The sequence below is a fragment of the Cylas formicarius genome, unplaced genomic scaffold (assembly GCF_029955315.1).
Source record: "Cylas formicarius isolate icCylForm1 unplaced genomic scaffold, icCylForm1.1 PGA_scaffold_6__28_contigs__length_40554024, whole genome shotgun sequence".
Classification (NCBI taxonomy): Eukaryota; Metazoa; Arthropoda; class Insecta; order Coleoptera; family Brentidae; genus Cylas; species Cylas formicarius.
The window spans coordinates 8802117-8822097 of NW_026844347.1; the positions used below are offsets into that span (position 1 = coordinate 8802117).

At 31.3% G+C, this 19981-nt stretch overlaps 1 protein-coding gene across 3 annotated transcripts in view; it reads left to right on the top strand.

Moving 5' to 3' along the window:
* The window catches only part of LOC132702911 (lachesin-like), a 513947-nt gene that overhangs the window by 208658 nt on the left and 285308 nt on the right, over positions 1 to 19981 (top strand). The gene's annotated exons all lie outside the window — the stretch shown is intronic.

A 19981-nucleotide genomic window follows, 5' to 3' on the forward strand; every position in this document is an offset into this window, starting at 1 on the left:
TAGTTAATAGTTGGTATTGTAGTGGCACCCTATCACTGAGGTTGTTTGTCCTGCTGATTTACCAAATGATCCAGGCGGCAATTTATATTTTTAGTATTTGATGGTCTTCTCTATTTACAACTCATTTTTTATGGTCCGCTTAAATAATAAAAAATGGTATTTTCAAAATGAGTGTTTGCGTTGCGAGTATTATCGTAGACGCGATGGCTCCTCAAAGTTAACTCTTTAACATTTGGTGGTCAAATTTGATGAAACTGACTAGGCACTCGACGAATGATCCAACTGACTGGATCTCAAATCATTTACAAGACTATCCCAATTTTGGGCGAACATCTTTAACCACGAAGCACGTTTTTTGATGAATGGCTGTTAAACATAACACAACAAGGGGAAATATATTGATTACAGGGGTATAAGTCTGTTTTAATATTATGACCAGGTCATACATATTAAAATTTAAAGAATTTTCTATTTTAAAATTTATTTATTTATTATTATATTTTCTTTTAGGGAAATATTTTAAGTACAGAAGTTTATATAATAATTTAAATTAGGTTAATATTTTAAGTACAATTACTTACAAAGTATTAGAGTAAAGTAAATATTTTAAGTACAATTATTTGTAAACAATTAAGATAAGGGAAATATTTTAAGTACGAAAATTTATATAGAATAAATATTTTAAATACAAATTTATGTAAAGGGTTAAAATAAATATTTTAAATATATAAATTTATATAATAATATATATATATATATATATATATATATATATATATATATGTATGTATGTATATATATATATATATATATATATATATATATATATATATATATATATATATATATATATATATATATATATATATATATATATATATATATATATATATATATATATATATATATATATATATATATATATATATATATATATATATATATATATATATATATATATATATATATATTATTATTATTATTATATATTATTATTTAAGATAATTTTAGTTTTAAGGGAATATTTTAAGTACTAATTAAATCTGGATTTCTTAAAGTAAATATTTTAAGTACAATTATTTGTAAAGAATTAAGATAAGGGAAATATTTTAAGTACGGAAATTTATATAGAATAAATATTTTAAGTACATATTTATGTAAAGAGTTAAAATAAATATTTTAAATGTATAAATTTATATAATAATTTATATTTTTTTTCTTTATATATATATATATATATATATATATATATATATATATATATATATATATATATATATATATATATATATATATATATATATATATATATATATATATATATATATATATATATATATATATATATATATATATATATATATATATATATATATATATATATATATATATATATATATATATATATCTCACGTATTGATTCACGGATGGAAAAATGTGATGACACTATATTCCGGGATATCATCCGTTCGCTCGAAGTGTTCGAAGTGTTTTCGGAGCGCGAGCATTGAAGATGCCAAGTGAGATTTTGGCGAAACGTCTGCAGGATTCCAGTCGGATGCACTATTCCAGTCGGAGTTCAAAGAGCGAACGGATGATATCCCGGAGTATAGTGTCATCACATTTTTCCATCCGTGAATCAATACGTGAGAATATATATATATATATATATATATATATATATATATATATATATATATATATATATATATATATATATATATATATATATATATATATATATATATATATATATATATATATATATATATATATATATAGCACAATGGTGACTTATAGTACAGGAATTCGACTTTATTGTAGAGAATCGCCCATTAACAAAACTAGCACATGCATGTTCTAGTTTCGATATATTAAAGGTAAATCTTAACGAAGATGAGTAGGTATTATCAGGTTAGATGCAAGAAGAGCGCTGTAAACAGCTATTAGAAATTTTGTCGAAAGAGTCAACGGATGCAGATAAAAAAGGCGTACATAAAGATACGTAATCCAAAATATAACATAAAGAAAATGGATATAGGTGGTACGTCCCCAAAAAGGCAATAAAGGAAAATATCAGTACCTATGGATAGGGTCCACTTTGCTCACTTAGGACCATTTACGAGAAGTTCCAAAGGAAACTATCTAATAGCGGCAGTAGGCGCGTTTATGAGGTACCTCTGGAGTAAAGCCGTTACGACAACAAAGTCAGGACCTTTGATTAAATTCTGTGAAGAAATTTTCAAAATTTTTGGTACACCTCGAAGTGTGATATGTGACAGAGGAACATGCTATACTAGCAAGGCGTTTCAGGAATTTAGTCGAAAGTTGGGAATAAAGGTGGTGCTAAACGCAACAGTAACATCTCGAGCTAACTGGCAGGTTAAACGCTACAATCGTACAATCTTGACTTCTCTGTCAGCAATGGGTGACAACAATATATATATATATATATATATATATATATATATATATATATATATATATATATATATATATATATATATATATATATATATATATACCTTACGTTTTGGTATCAATTCGGCAGTGTAAAGCTCACATGAGCTTCTTTTCGGATATGAATCAAAAGGAATGGGCGATGCATTTCTAATTCACGACATAAGTCAAATCGAAAATGACTATTACGAAGTGAGTAGGATTCAAAAAGAAGCTGAACGAAAAGTAACGGCTGCTCAACCGAAGCAGAAGGCATATCACGATGCTTAAAGAAAAAACCTATTTTATACGAAGTAGGGATGCAGGTGCTCCTACGAAGGAGTGCGATTACCAACGACGGTAAAAGGAAAAAACTGCTCAAAAAGTATTGCGGTCCTTACGTTGTGGCTGAAGTACTTGAACACGATAGGTATATCGTAAAAGAACTTCCGGGCACACGACGGGCTCGGAAGATGTACGAAGGTGTCTGTTCCGCAGATAAAATGAAGCCTTACTCAAGACTCACTCAAGCTCTAAACTGGAAGGGTTGAAGGAAAGATCAGAGGTTCTCGGTGTATACATTTCCAAAAGGACCCATGTGACGATAAATTAGTAAATAAAATAAAAATAATAATAATCATAATTAGTTTTGTGTTATAGCGTCGACAAAAATTTCCGTAGACTGAAAATGGGTAGCATGGCCGACTGAAACATAACCGCGTCTCGGGGAAATATATTGATGACAGGGTTAGAAGATTTACAACAGTATAATTCGACGGTGATGCCATCAAAGGGGCTGCAAAATCAAATTTTTGTTTACACAGGTGTGGGCTATTATTGCGGAACTTGTTCGAAAAATATTTTTGTTTTGCAGTCTGCTTTAATATATTGACCAGGCCATATGATTATCGGTATTACGGTGTTTCCAAATAAATACGTGCTTTAGCGGGATTTCGCCTATTAATTTCTAACAGCTGTGTTAATAAGAAAAATTGCTAGATATAAGGTGATATTAACCAACGCCAGGTTCACCATGAGGATGTTGCTATTTAGTGTGGATTTTGAGCCAACGAAGTAATTCGTCCTTACTTTGTGTAAATGACGTTTGTAAGACGGTCACCGTCAGTAGAAAGCGTTACAGAATAGTAGATAACCAATTTCATATGGCCGACGTTGGACCATGTGAACCTAGAGGATATATGGTCGCAGGTCTAGGCAATTAAACCACAATCTTGAAGTTGAAAAAAATGATATTACTCCACGTGCGTGAGCTGTCTAGCTTGTGTTATTTCATTTCAACCTCTACGAGCACTTTAGATAGATATTTAATTCTGAGTACTGCAAAAATTAAAAAAAATATGTGAACACTGCGAAAAAAGGAACAAGTCATAAAAAAGAAGAAAACAAAGGTTAAAGATAAGGTTGTGATCTTTAGCAATACTGATAAACTATCCAAATCCGAATTAAAATTTAACAGATATTGAAAAAGGACTGCATATTTGAGTATTATCAGTCATCAGCGTATTGCTGCATATTTATGACATAGTTATACTGCTCTATAAGTTCTATGCTCTATGTAACTGAAAAACCGAAATTAGTGAAGTTTTTCGAAAAGCGTGTTACGATTATTAGTATCTAGTCTTTGCTGAATTTAGAGATATATTTCCTCTATAATTTTTGAAACTATTGGAAGTATGCGGTCTTCGATGCTTTAATCAGAAATATACTATCAGTTATATTTGATAATTGAGGAACTAGGTTCAATAATTGCGGTAAAATAATTATTCAAGAATAAGCAATAAATTAACTAAAGGATTCAGGCAATGACGGTATCATAAAATGTTGAACGTTTTTCTTGTCCGGATGTGATAAAGGCGTTTACGAGACGACTAAAATTTTTAATCTCCCGGAAGAGTGTGTAATAATTATTTTCCAGCGCTCTCGTATCCATCGAGACGCGAAACCTTATCCTAACTTAAAATGGGTTAAAAATATTTTCCCCCGTTTTCCGACGCAATTTCGCATGCATTAGGTCGGTGCAATTTTTAAAATTAGTCGGGAGTTCCCTTGAAGCATTCCGCTGGCCTACCGGATGGCTTAGAATTAATGAAATTCGTCTCCTTCATCTTATTTACTTTTATTGGCCACATTCGAGAGAGCAGGGAATAAATGTATCTTCGCATAAAGGAGCCCCTGCTCTACCTTAATATTTTCCGACGCTCCGCATTCCGTGGGAATACTTCCTTTTTTTCTTTCGGAAAGTAGGAATTTCTGTCGCTAATAACATCTATACAGGTTGTTTCATATAGTACAGCCGCCGACCATGTCTGAAAAACCACTGGATAGAGCTTCGTTCATACGAATTATGCTTATCCGTTTCGCATGTGAGCATCATCATGGCTATTCCCATTTTATCTGCTGCCATCCGGAACAACTGAGTGGAGCTCTTATCATACCAGGTTCTTAAATTGTAAGCTGCTTCTGCCTGGTTCTCAATTTTTCCTTTCATGAGTTGTAGGAGTCCGTAACGAGCTGAGTTTCGCATAATATCGCGCAGATATTGCAGTTTTCTGCAATTGAGAATATTGAGGATTTCTATGGTTTTAGCTTCAGATTATGCCTTTGCTTTCACGCGAGTTATCTCACGCTTCTTTTATATATGTACCAAGATAAATATTTCGCGATTTGTTCATTAATGGCATTGTGCATTCCTATAACTTGCACAAAGAAGGTTGGGGCGGATGAAGTTGGACCTGCTATGAAGCAAAGAAAAATTAAATGGTTAAACCGGAGATTATTATTGTTTATTATTAGCTTATATTAATTTATATTTATCATGCTGAACTAAGAGTTGAAAATATATTTTTTTACATTATAGCATTTTCAAGAATCTACGAAAATGGACAATTTTACTTAGGTAACTTATTTGTTATTGAATTGATTCGTCAAGATGTAGAGCAAAAACACATTTTGTTTGACATAAAGGAAGGTAAGATAAGAATAATAATTAAAGGTATGATGTTAAACTTCCTTGTTTTGGAAATTTAACGTGTTTCCTCTAATTTTCATACAAATCCAAGAATATGACTCGAATATATATTAATACTTTGTTCCAGCCTAAATAATTTATTTGCACCCCATCGGTTACGTTAATTAATCCACGTGTAATTAATATGGGTATAACAATTATATTTCTAAGCATTCAATATTTTGCCACCTCAAATTCAAATAAAAGTCAATTCCCTCGATCCTTGCACTGACTGCAAATATCCAGAATTAGTTCAATGACTAGCATGTGTAATGGAATTTTTGACATTTCTAATTGGACGTCAAATTTGGTGGCTTGCTGTTGATAATTTTTGTAATATCTGCAATTTGAGAATTAAAAATGTTTTAATCGTGCAGTTATTTCAGCACAACTCAGGTGATCGCTGACAGTTATGATATTTATGAGCGTAGAATATAATTGATTCATAAATATTTGTTTATCTTCCACGGGCTACTGTAAACTATTTACAAAATTTCTGGATTCTTCTGGCGTCTGTTGTTATTGAATCGAAATTGATGACGCTTCGCCAGTGATCATGTTGGCTTCTTCAGAGCTTAACTGAAACTGTTTCAGAGATTAATTGACAACCGACGCACAATAAATCCAGAAATTTTGAAAGTAGTAATATTTGTTTATATTGGCTGACGGGTTTGATTAGTTTTATTAAATAATGGTGGTGTTTCATTTAGACATAATGTCTTTGGTCTCTAAGGTATAACAATAATCATAATAATATATTTATTATTTCACCAGGTTACATAATTTTATTCAATACAATGACATATATCATACTGAAAAGAATGATGGGTCATAAAAATTCAGACTAGCAGTCTAATAGATCTGCCATCTGCTGTCTATAATGAAATCAAATTCCAATAAAAATGTAAGGAGAAAGAAATATATATATATATATATATATATATATATATATATATATATATATATATATATATATATATATATATATATATATATATATATATATATATATATATATATATATATATATATATATATATATATATATATATATATATATATATATATATATATATATATATATATATATATATAATGAATGTCAAATCAAAAAGAGAGCTTCTGACGAGAATATGGAGGAAAGTTATGTTTAACAATCTTGAAATCAAAAGAAGACATACTCAGCGGATATCTGTTCAACATGTCGAGCCATTTTGATTGCACGAGACAGTGAGTTGCGCGATTCCTCCTTCTTACTCCACTTATTAATCTTAGACAATAGTTTTCAACCTTTTGCACACCAGGTGGCGTGCGGCGCATTGTCGGCTCAGTATAATACTGCGTTTCTGGTCTGTGCGTGCGTTCGTTGAATACCACTGTGCAAAATTTTTTATGCTCCTCTTTTGTTGTTCGTAAAATGTTTTGTTTGAATTACCAATAAAATACGAAAATATAGTTCACTTTATACAATTCCATCAAAAAATTATTAGACCAGAAGGCCCACAAACCATCCTTCACAAATCAGTTTAAGAGTTTCTTTACAGAGATAATGTATGTTACTATAGATGAGTTTGAAACCGCCATAGTCAAAGTGCATATTATATTGTAGCATTAATAGAATTTTGCAGAAAACGATAAAACGATATCGTCAAGCGTAACTTCTAAATTATTTTTAGTAAATTTTAGTTGAGCTTGGCTTCCAAGAACGATTACAGATGATTTGGATCAGACATAGCTTACAAAACTGTACCAAATCTGAATTTACTGCGTTTTATGCGCTCGATAAGTTCTGTTTTCCTTATATTATAAAATATAAAGGTAACTTTGTTTTAATAAAGCCATAATTACAAATATCAACAAAATGACGCATTTAAGGCACATGTCTTCTAATTAAATTGGTATATTCTAAATGGACATTTCTATAATCTTTACCACACACACTTTAAGTGACTGAACATCCAACCAACCGCCCGTTGAGCACTGCCGCTAGCTTATGGATATCCATTCTACTCTACAAATGTTACACATCTGAATATCATTTTGAAATCTAGATGTGTGATTACTTTATGAACCCAAATATGGATTTTTCTTGGAAGACTCATACAATTCTTTCGAAATCCGAAATGGTCCTTTTAAGGAATATTTAAAAAAGAAATATTCAAATTTAGAACCGTACTAGTAACAATTAATGTGTACTTGCACAAAAAATTGGTGCGAAAGTTTGGCCAAAGCATATAAACTTTCGTTTTTGGAGAGTAACGAACTTCGCATAATACCTCATTTCAAAAATAATAAGAAATAAGATATCCAACAAAAACATGTTCTTAGAATCCTTGATACTAACTTTTGGTATGGTTTTCTTTATACTATCACTATCCAATATACAAAAAAAAATTACTTCTGACACATCGCGCCCAAATTTCAGTATCATTTTCTATTATATCTAGGAGTGAATATTTAAAGGATATCCAAAAGATGTGTCCACTATTGTTGTTCAGAACCTGTACAGAAATGATAGTCCATTGAAAGTTCAGAGAGTGTCTTGCACTGCATTGATGATGTGTGGACTACTTTTGGTAGTACAACTTTTTCTCATTTTCTTTTTCTTAACCTTCATTTGTATACTTATAAATTATACACGCACCCGAATTTATTTTTAAATATCTTCCCTTATCGGTATCGTGTATTTCATTTTGGTTACGAATACTGCTTATTTATAAGTTCGTCGTGGAAAATTATTTTCTCGAGTTTTTTTATTATGATCAATTACGTTAGAGAAAGGAATCGGACCGCAAAAAAAGGACGGTTGGCGCTTCTTAATGGAAGGCCAATGTTATCATCTAGATAGGGCCCCTACCACGCAATTATTTTTATCTGCCCGGTCGGATGCCGACCTGCGAAAAAACGGAAGAGAAAGCTAATTGAACGGAGTCGGTAACGTCCATGTTTGTATTTTTTGTTAGCTCTCCAAAAATATGCCTTTTTGCGATTTGTTTATTTTTAGCCAGTTTTGAGGCAAATTTTTCGAGTGCTCTGGAAATATGTACGTAAAACAGGGCGGGTCGACAAAACGGATCAACCGTTTAATGACCGATTCCTTGTGTGAAAATATTGGGACTCCTATTATGGCATTTTTCACTTTCGCTCCCAGTTCCTATACAGGAATACAGAACATTCAACTTTATTTACGAAATAATATTTTTATTTAAAAATCTTGCAGTTTTTCACATATTTGGTATAATTGTGTGTATAATTATTGAAAATATCAGTATGGTACAGTAATAATTACATAATTACACGTGAACAACTGGAATGTCCCTCGGGTGGTGCATAATTTAAATTAAATATGCTAATCTTTTTTTATGAATTCTAAAAATCGACAAACAGGGCATCATAAACTAAAAATGCGCAAAGCAGAGCACAAAATAAAAACACTCCACTCCTCTCCCATTCTAAAATTACGGGCACTCCATATAAATAATTTTGTATAAAATATTTATATGTATATATTTGTGTATATTTGTATGTATTTGGTGCTATTATTGAACAACCTCATCGTAAGAACAACTCAAGCCTTATACCGGGTGATACAAGACAGCGGGAACACTCTATAACTTTTAAACGACTTGAGATAGCGATTTGAAATTTGGAAGTTTGAATATAGGCTGAATGTCCAGTTTTTTGACAATATGTAGTCAATGGTTGCACTTCCGGCTTGAGCGGAAACGACAGTCACTTTCGAATTTTAAATGGCACAACCTATATTTTTTGCATTTTTGGATTATCTATTTTTTTTTAATTTGTATTTAATTTTTGAAAATTGTGTCTAGGGGGCTTTGACCACCATAAATACTATTTACCGAGTTACCTGATCATAGGAAAATTGCAATGAAACTTTTCTATACTTGGCTAATGGCAAATAGCATTTAATGTAATGTAGGAAAACCTAGTTTTTTTCAAATAGCACCCTAGTGGGAATAAACACTTTAAAACCGGTACTTTTTTGCAACATTTTGAGAATAAAATTTTCAAAATTAAGTTAAACAAATTATTATTCTCGTCATGTTTTTCTAACAGTCAATTACAATATCGAAGTCTTCTTACAAAGTCAGCTTCATAAAGATGTTTTTGAAAAAGTTTGCTGTCAAAATGTTGCCAAAAAAAGTACCGGTTTTTGCTCCCAATAGGGTGCTGTTTAGAAAAACTAGGTTATCCTAAAAATTAATAGTTTATTATATTAAATGCTATTTACCACTAGACCAGTAAAGATTATTTTCATTTACAATTTCTCCCATGATCAGCTAATCCAGTAATTAGTATTTATGATGGACATAATTTTCAAAAATTAAATATAAATTAAAAAAAAAGAGAAGTCCATCCGACGTAAAATGCAAAAAAGTGTGGGTTATGCCATTTTAAATTCGAAAGTTACTGTCGCTTCCGCTCAAACCGAAAGTGCAATTATTGACTATATATTGTCAAAGAAATTGAAATTCAGCCTATACCTATTAACACTTCCCAATTTCAAATCTTTATCTCAAGCCGTTTAAAAGTTATACCATCTAAAGTAATAGTATATTATGCAACAAGTGCGGAGAACGGCATTTGACTTACGAGTTTTTAATAAACGAGTGAGTTAAAAAGTTTACCGAACGTGTTGCATACTATACTTTTTCTACGACCGTTAGTTTTTGGGTCCATTTTCGCAAAATGTCCGAAGTGGCTCGGATTCATGGGAAACAAAACTAATGTGGTAAAGTGACGCTTCCCGCACGCTAGATCGGCGGGTATTTTACAGACGGGAGTAGAAAAAATATATTTCGTTTTACTTGCTTTGCATAATTTTTTCTGTCTTAATTATTTTTGATAGCAATTGTAGTTTTTAAGATAATGTACAATAATTAATAAATTAACTGTTAAAAACGCTCATTAGTAAATAATTCATGTTAATAACTGACAACAGCATACTCTCAAGTTTAAAAAGGAAGTGTTGTTACAAAAATTTAACAAATTTTTGTATTTTCCATGTGTATCTCCCCGTCGTTGTTGTCGGTTGCTACAATGTAAATATTTCCCAAAATACACGCAAAGTAACAGATTTGGTTAACGAAAATTTACGTCTTATGCTTGTGTGTGTAAGTGGAACCCAGTAGGACAATAATATATTTTAGATAAAGTTCAAAGTTCAGGCATCGAAAATGAAAATGGGATTGTAATAATAACGGCTTGATGCATGGCTCTCTTAAATTTTCAATGTCTCTTGAGAGTGTTTTGTAGACTAAAAGTTTCAATGAGAAAAAATTCGAGAGTGGTTAGGTCAGGCGAATTTAGCGATTACAAAATTCTTAACGCTAATCGCAATCGAGAAAAGACGAATTCGTCAGCTTCACTACTGGTCAACCAGAGAGAAAACTTTTTCTATAAATAATAAAATATTTAAACAGTTTATTATGTCGACAATGGATGTGATATCTTATTAGCATCACTAAAATGAATCTTGTTATAATAAAATATATGTTGTTCTGTCTACTGGAGAAAAACATATTGAAGTCTAGTATACCCGGTGTAGTAACCTCTAGCGTTTTGATAAAATATTATTCTATTATTTTTGAAAGTGGATATGTAAAAAAACTTATTTGGCATAAATCCTTTATGCAAGTTTATATAAAAATTGTATAGCAGGTTGTTGGTTATTTTTTAGGTAGTTGCTACACATATCTAAACTATTTCGTTTTAGCAATAAAGATTATCAAGCTCCAATTTTTAGAGTTATTTTTTGAATTGAAATATGAATTTTTAAGCTCTTAATTGTAAGTCGGGCTACATGGCTTTTCCCACTTTTTCTTCTTCTCCCACAAATGCTCGTGACTTTTTGGATAGCACTGCATTATATGATTAGTGAATGAAATGAATTCCTTAATCATTGTTGCCTGAAAAAGATCCTCCGACATATTTTAAAAAATATATAATGTAACTTTTTTTAATCAACGTAAGTTATTTTTTGATAACTTGATAATTTTTTGATAACTTTTTAAACCAAGGGTACCACTGAAACTTTAAAATAGTTGATAAAAAAATTTGTAAAATATCTACTTATATACTTATGAAATAATATTAATTGTAGGTCAATGTTGGTCCAACTGAATTAAAATATCAAATATTTTAAGAAGCTTTGAACCATGTTTGGAACTTAGCAAATTTTTCTCTGTTTTAAAAACTTTTCACCAATGTAAGAAATCATTAAACTATTACAAAAGCACATTTTTCTTAAGAGGCTGAGAATTTTCTGGTTTAGAGAAACAAACGGCTTAATTTCTTTATCAATTATTTATATTAATTGTATTAATATTATTAAGTTATATTACATCTATATTTTCTATTTTAGCCAATATTAAATTAATCCTAGACCTTATCACACTGTGCATTATATTAAATTTACATAAGTTTTTGGTTCTGTAGGTTTGGTATGCACTATAAATAGAATGCGTACTGAACTTGAATTCAACTCAAAATGTGTTTCAAACTTGTTCTTGACCCATAACACGTTACCTCCCGTACAAGGGATGTAAATGCGAAATATAGAGCTATTTTCGATGTTCTCTCTACAAAGCACCAGTAATCCACATTATTAGAATATTTTTCCTTTAAAGCTTCCCTTGCGTGCTTTTATTTCTTGAAAAACAGATATCTTTTTTACAGAGATAAACCTTTTCAGAAGCATTGGATAAATTTAAGAAATACCGCACGATCGTTTCACTAAGTGCGGTTCAGTAAAACTCGTTTTGACAAAACGATATATCAAATTTATATATTTTTAACGAACAAAATCCCTTTTTAGCTGTATTGATATCGGCCAAAAAAGTCGTCATTTTGCAGCATCTTCAAAATCGTACACTTTACACTTTACAGCAACAACAACCATGCTTTGCGACGTTTTTTATAAGCAAAACTTTTGATTTACGTAAAATGAATAATAATTTACAAAATGTGTAACATCCGTTAAAAAACCAATTTTTCTACTCCCCACTCTCACATTTGTAATTATCATCAAAGCATGTATGAATCTGTATCTGTAAATTCGTATTTTGACATTTGTTAGTCACGTCACTCAGCATATGTATATATTCGTGCTATTTTGCAAAAATGTACCCAGAAATAAAGAGTCCTAGTATATGAGGTATAATATTGAAGATGTTTATAAATTTTTTTACTAAGCACCCAAACGTGATTAAAATTACGTTCGGAATTGTGTTGCCTCTACCATCAGAACAATTAAATGTTACAGAGGGGAGTTGACATGGTAGATTATGAAACAAGAGTGGTGAATGGTATTTGAGTCACGAGTTTATTTGGCACCAGCGGAGCCAGTGCTTAAAAACGATCATTAGTTTTTCGGTAAAATTCAGGCCGTGGGAAATATCAAATTGTCTGTATCATAAATGTCAAAAATCAAATTCGAAGGACATGTATAATAAAAACATAATACAAAAATAATAAATATAAGGCGGTAGGCAATAATAATTTAAATATTACTATAATACAGTTTTGTTTGTTTTTATAATCCCTTTTATTACATATGCCATAAAGGATCGTATATTGAACTCATATTTTTCAAATTCTTGGAAAAGTCACACCTGCTTCTAAAGTCAGTATTACGTAAAAAACAATCTGGGTTTAGAGAAGAGTATAGTTGTGAGACTGGTTTGACTATTTACTGCGGGCATCGTAGTAAATTAGACTTTAGCAATACTTTTGACATAGTCAATCATAAAGTGCTTATTTCAATTTTACACTATATTGGGTTTAGTGCTTTTACCGGTTACCTTCCGTTGAGTTGGTTGTACCATAAGGTAGCATTTTGTGTCCTTTGTCATATACAATGTATTTGTTAATCTTTGTAAAGGCTTTTGTAAGATTTATTTTTCTTTCCAAGAACATGAAATGACGCAGTCTGAGGCTAAAACTAACACTTATTTAAAGAAGTTTTACAAAATTGCAACCGATCATGGAATTAAATCCGCTATCGGTTTTGGTTGTGGGAAATGATTCTTAGGTACATAATCCTAAAAATAAAATGATCATTAAAATTGATGACACTCCTATACCATACTCGGATAAATCAAAAAGTTTAGGATTGATGTTGGAATCTAGGCTGCGGTTCAAGCATCGCATTACAAACAAATTGAAAATAGCATACGGGAATTTAAAGTTAATATATATTTGTGAATCCATCGTTTTGTCACAGTTCAATCATTGCTGTGGTGTGTACGCAACTTGCATGGACGCTGTATGCAGAAAATTCAAAATTCATGTTTGCGACTTGTTAATAGAGTTCGCTGTCAGGATCATATTTCGGCATACTTGAGTGTTTCGGGTTGTCTTAACATGTACAATAGATTTAAGTTACACAGTGCTACATTCTAGTTTGAATTGGTTAAGTATGAATCTGCTGAGTATCTTTTTAACAAAATCACTTTTCGTACAGATCTTCGTCACTCGAATCTAAGAAAAAATTTTATATTGAGAATAGCACAACATCGAAAAGGAATGTTTAACCATTAAACCATTAAACCATTAAGCATACTCGATTTAACAATATCAAACAAAACTTTTAAAAATCGGTCTAAAAATATTTTCTTGGAACTCGGTTATTTTCTGTTTTTCTGTAACGGAAAACCACTCTGTGGTTTCTCCTTTCTCCTTTCTCCTACGACCTCTCTTAATTGAAATAATTAATAATTAATATATTATTTGCTACCATTTTTTTTTATAGTAATTTGGTCTCCATTAAATTGGGACTTGAACAGTATCTGAGTTTGCTGGATGTTTTATCAGGCCTTTTGTTTGCCTTAAAATTGGTACCATCTAATATTTTTTAGTGTAATAATATGTATATTGGGTACAACAATAAATGTATTTATTATTATTATTATTAATATTATCTCCGAAAACTTGCGATTGCTTCCAAACCCGTGAGATAATATCTGGGAAATGTTCGAAGTGACTCGCAGCCGTAGCAAGCCAAACTGACATGGTCAAATGACACTTTAGGCAGGTCATGGATATTAGGTATTTTAGGGAAAAAAATATTTGTTTCTACTCTCGTCTGTAAAATACCTAATTACCGACCGATCTAGCGTGCGGGAAGCGTCATTTTACCACGTCAGTTTCGTTTCCCATGAATCCGAGCCACATTTCCTGGATTTTATCGCACGGATTTGGGAGCAATCGGATGTTATCGGAGATATTGCCCACGCTTTGAATTTTGACGTTTGTCAATTCTGACGGTCATGTCAGTGAATGTATTCGTGTTTTGCGAAAATGTATCCAAAACCAACAGTAGTAGAAAAAGTATAGTATGCAACACGTTCGGTAAACTTTTTAACTCACTCGTTTATTAAAAACTCGCTCCGCTGCGCTCCGCTCGTGTCAAATAAGCTCGTGAGTCAAATGCCGTTTGCCGCACTTGTTGAATAATACACTATTTCTACTCCCGTTTGTAAAATGCCTAATTACACAGCGATCTAGCGGGCGGGAAGCGTCACTTTACCAGGTCAGTTTCATCTCCCACGGACAGCTTTCCGGGAATTTACCGGTCAGGGAGCGTCAGTGTGTGTATTCGTGTTGTTTTGCGAAAATGTACCGAAAAACTAACGGACGTAGAAAAAGTATAGTATGCAACACGTAGGGTAAACTTTTTAAGTCTCTCATTTATTAAACACTCGCTCCGTTCGTGTCAAATAGACTCGTGAGTCAAATGCCGTTTACCGCACTTGTTGCATAATATACCATTAAAACCTTCAAGAAAAGCAAGCAGTAAGGGCTAAAGTATCTAAATAAAAAATATGAATTGTATTTAATTAATATAATTTAAATTTAAATAATGAAATACAAAAGTTTAGAAAAAACAGAATATCACAAAATAATATTCCGAAGTAGGTATTTAAGTCACTTCTAATGAACATAACGTTTCCGCATTGCAGGTTACAACTTTTTTTTCATCCTACTAAATCCCAATAAAAACTTCTCACTAATCTCCTACAAGTTGTTATCTGTGTAAATGCGTTTTGAGATATTCATTGTGCAAAAGAGAATCCTCGGACTCCTTTCTCCTCTCCTTTATATTTCACATATGTCCATAAAACTAAATCGAAGTTTGAAGTTAATGGAACTGTTCATAGATATGCCAGAAGAAATAGAAACCATTTCTGTATTCAACGACATACACAAGAATATTTTAAAGAATCTAGGAAGTAAAAATAAACGGCTTATAAAAGAAGTTAAAAAAATCCAGATATTTTATTTTTAGTCAGAATTTCTGAATGCCGTCAAAGGAAAACAAACTTGTGGTCAAACAGAATGACAAGTGAAAAGAAAAGATTCCTCGTATAGTTTCCGACACGTAATGCTAACGTTTACGAAACAACGTGGATTAGTCGAGCAGAAGGACTCTACAGGATCGAGTGCAGCCATTAATAGGGACCCACGATGATAAGAAGCAGTTGGCCCGCACGGATAAGGAACTGTTCCTTGATCTAGGTGTTATCTTACGAATAACGTGGACAGGCCGAGATAAAATCTATTCCATTTCATCGAAATAAAACGGAAAGAGCAGCAACCGGTCAATACCAACTAGGTGAATTGAATAGAACATATTTATTGATTAATTTTGTTCCATATACATTATAGCAAAATTAAAATTGTACTTCATTAAATGCATTTCAATAATATGTAAATGTAAAATAATTAAATATAAATACACATACAAACAAAATAATACAAAAAATTGAAATAATAAAACATTTTAAATAAGGGCAATAAGAAAAACTAAAACTAACAATAGCACTGCTTTCATTACCCTTTTAAGTTTTAGCATATCTCTGCAAACTGTTATAAAGATTGTAATTCAAAGAATTGGAAACAACCTTTTAAATAATACGCAGTGAGATAGTGATTAAATTGTTTCTCAAATAGGAACCACTCTATTTGTGGATCGTAGATGTGTCTTTGTATGATGAATTTCAAATTAGGGTAAAGCAAACAACGAAGCATGGCATAAGATGTAATATAAATATTTGTGCGTGACTCTCTCCATAGCTATGGACCGTTATCTAGATTCGTTTCTCACATTGCTCCACATGTTAGGGGTAGCTCGTTGCCTCTGGTTTTGTCACGTCTAGCTGATTGAAACAACTCTCGATAGGCCTTCACATTGACATAGCAAATGTCGCTGTTTTCTCCTCTTTTTAGCAGAATCTGCATTCAGTGTTTTCTTCTACTCCCATTAGGCTTAGATTTCTTTTAAGTCAATAGTGGCTTGGCATTGGGCGTTCTATAGAGTCACTTTTTTTGTAACTTAGCAGTTCTGCTTTACTTTTGACTCATGGAACTCCGCCGAATTATTTGCTGCACTTTTTTTGATGGCTGATTTTGCAATGCGGTTAGGTACCCTGATTTGACACATTTTTGCCGACGATTTCTTGTGCGCTCTCATTGCTTTTGTGATCTTACTTCATTCTAATTTGCTATTTCGTCTAATCTTTTATAACAATCGAAAACTAACTTAGAGTTTATTTTGCTGGATAGCATAACGCCGCATAATGCCGCTTGACTGTTAGTGTACATCGCAATTGTATTATTACGAAACTTATTCTCTTGCACAGCTTGCCGATTGAAATATATTTTTTTATTTTATTTCTGGATTCATATATTTCAGCTCCGACTCGTTATTGAGGTTTTGAGTTAACTATGTATTAGATGTCTGATTTATTGGTGGATCATTTGTTGAGTTTTTTCTGGTTGGAATTTCAACAATGTAATATAATGTATAAGTAGTATAAGTTCTAAAACTTCTTCTGCCTTTATCACATTGCGGAGCTTGTCTTGTTTCTTGGCCTTGACTGATCTTGCCGTGATCTATATGCAAAGAATCTTCTTTTGTGATTTAATAAATCGTACTGTAGCCATGTTGGAATCGGATAAGAAATTGTTCTGCTTAATCTGACATGTTCTAAGATACAACCTTATACAACTAAGATACAACCTTATACAACAAGTTTTGACTACATTTTAAGTCCAATTAATGTTATACATCCAATTTATAGTGCCGACGGAAAAAACTAAATATAATGCACATTGGGATAAATTAAATTATTTTGGCTATAAATAAGAAGTTTTCACATCTCGTGTCAACTACAATAAAAGATAAATTACTCAAAAATAAATTAGCCCCAGAAATGCAAATGGGTAGATGATGCAGAGAGTATTTTGTGTTTTTTAAAAATTCCTTGACAGCTAGTAATATAAGACAGGCCAAAAAAAGTTGGAGGGGTCTCTTATTGTGGATTCCTTCTACTATTTCAGGTATTTTTACTTTCACAAAATGTCCGGATAATCATTACTTCTCGTGGGACATTTCTGAAATTCAGAAGCATTCTTAACCAATGAAGAGCATTTCAGAGCATTATCCATCTCATCTTTCGTTCAAGAAGGGGTTAAACTATTTAAATTAAAGTTTGTTATAACTGAAAAACAAAATGTCAAAAATATTTTGATGAAAAAGCTATCAAATAAATACTATACGGTGTATTTCACCTAAATAGCTTATTAGATGTATGTCAAGAAGAACTATTTTAATATTTTGAATTTATTATTAAATTATTTATTAATAATTAAATTATTAGTTAAATATGCAGGGCATGTCATGTAGCCATGGTCCATATAAGCCTTTCTTGTTTTAAATAAGTCACCTCATTTGTTGTGGCGTTTTTGGATTTTAATTAAAATTTTAAACAACTTTTATTAAATGTTATTATTTTAGATTATACATTATTTAGATTTGATGTTTTTTGGAAAAAGTGTCAGACGCAGTACATTATTTCAAATTAAATTACTCAATATCGGTAAAATGTTGGAAGATATTAACAGAGATGCGTTTTTTAGAAATGTTGTATTATTCTACGCCCTGGAAATATAGGCAAATTTATTTCTCAGATTTCGAAATATTTAGATTCGTCTTGACTTATTTTCCATTTTCCGGACTTCCGCGTTGACATGTTTGCCAAAGTAATCCAATGTTCTTTTTAAAACTTGCGGCTTAATTAGTGACTCATTTCCATTAAAACTTCTGACCGGATCGAGACGGACTGAATTAATATAAAATTTGTTTCGGCGCTGTTATGAATAATGTTCGTTATTGTAGAAACTAAGTTTAAGCAGAAACTTTGAGCAAAAAGTGTATTTGAAATTATAATTAAGCTACGTAAGATTAAATTCCTGGGGTTCACAATAAAATTACGAACTGTTTTCGAAAGTACATACATAGTGATTTTGTATTTTACATGTTTATTCTAACCACTGTCGCGACAATACTCACTTTATAAGGCGATAGGCCTGAAATTCCGTCTGTTGTTGGAAAAAGACGGAATCAGAAGTTGAATTTTCAATTTTCGTCTATAAAACTCAAAGTATGCCAAACATGACCAAAAAGTGATACCGGAGGGAAAAATTAAATAATATACGGATTGTTTCATCAAAAAAATCTCAGTTGTGTCTAGTTTTCGATAGAAGCGGCAACACTCCTACACTGAAAATATTTTAGGTCGATAGAGGAGTAGAAAAAATCTATATGACTAGACAGGCATTCTGAATTTATTAGCAATGATATCTGTTTCTAAGTACAAAACAATTTCAAAAAGAACTTTTGGTGTTAACAGCAAAATAAAATGTACGCAAATCCAGAACATGGATTAACATCTACTGGAAAAAGTTTATTTCGGTACGAGCAAAGAGAACCTCATAAACGAGCGACTGAGTTTATCAATTTGTAGCATATAATACTCGTATATTTTTAATTAATGAACTAGCCAGTGCCACTAAATCATGACACTTCTTGGACGAATTTAAAAGGAAGGCTGTTGCGTATAAGGCATTTGACTTGTTTTGGACTGTTCTACAATTTACAAATATATAATATTGCTATAAAAAAACCTTGAAAGTGCCTTTAATGACTTGTATTAATTGTTATTTTTGGGTTTCAAGTAGTAAAACTTTTAAAAAATTCCTGCGAACCCTTTTAATAGAAAATTGTGTGCATGGTATCGATGAATATCTTAATATATAACATAAAATTTATTGATTAGCAAATCGAGTTATATACGGGGTGTTTCAAAACAAGTGCAAAAGACTTCCGGGGATGAATGACGTATGTAACGGAAGTATTACTATTACAACAACACACTTTCTGTATATTTTTTTATTGTTTTAAAATTAGTGTAGGGGAAAGGTTACCCCTAAAATTCGTAAAGAAATTTAAACAAAATTTTGGACATAAATTTTCTAAACAATTACATTTCAAAATAATTTATTTATAAACACTTCTGAAACTAATTTATCAATTCATGCGCAAACGATGAATAAATATCCCGTTTATAACATTTTATTTAAATAATGTAACTAAAATGAAACAACAAATTAGCAAGACACCTAAGGCAAAACAAAAATACCATTTTTGTA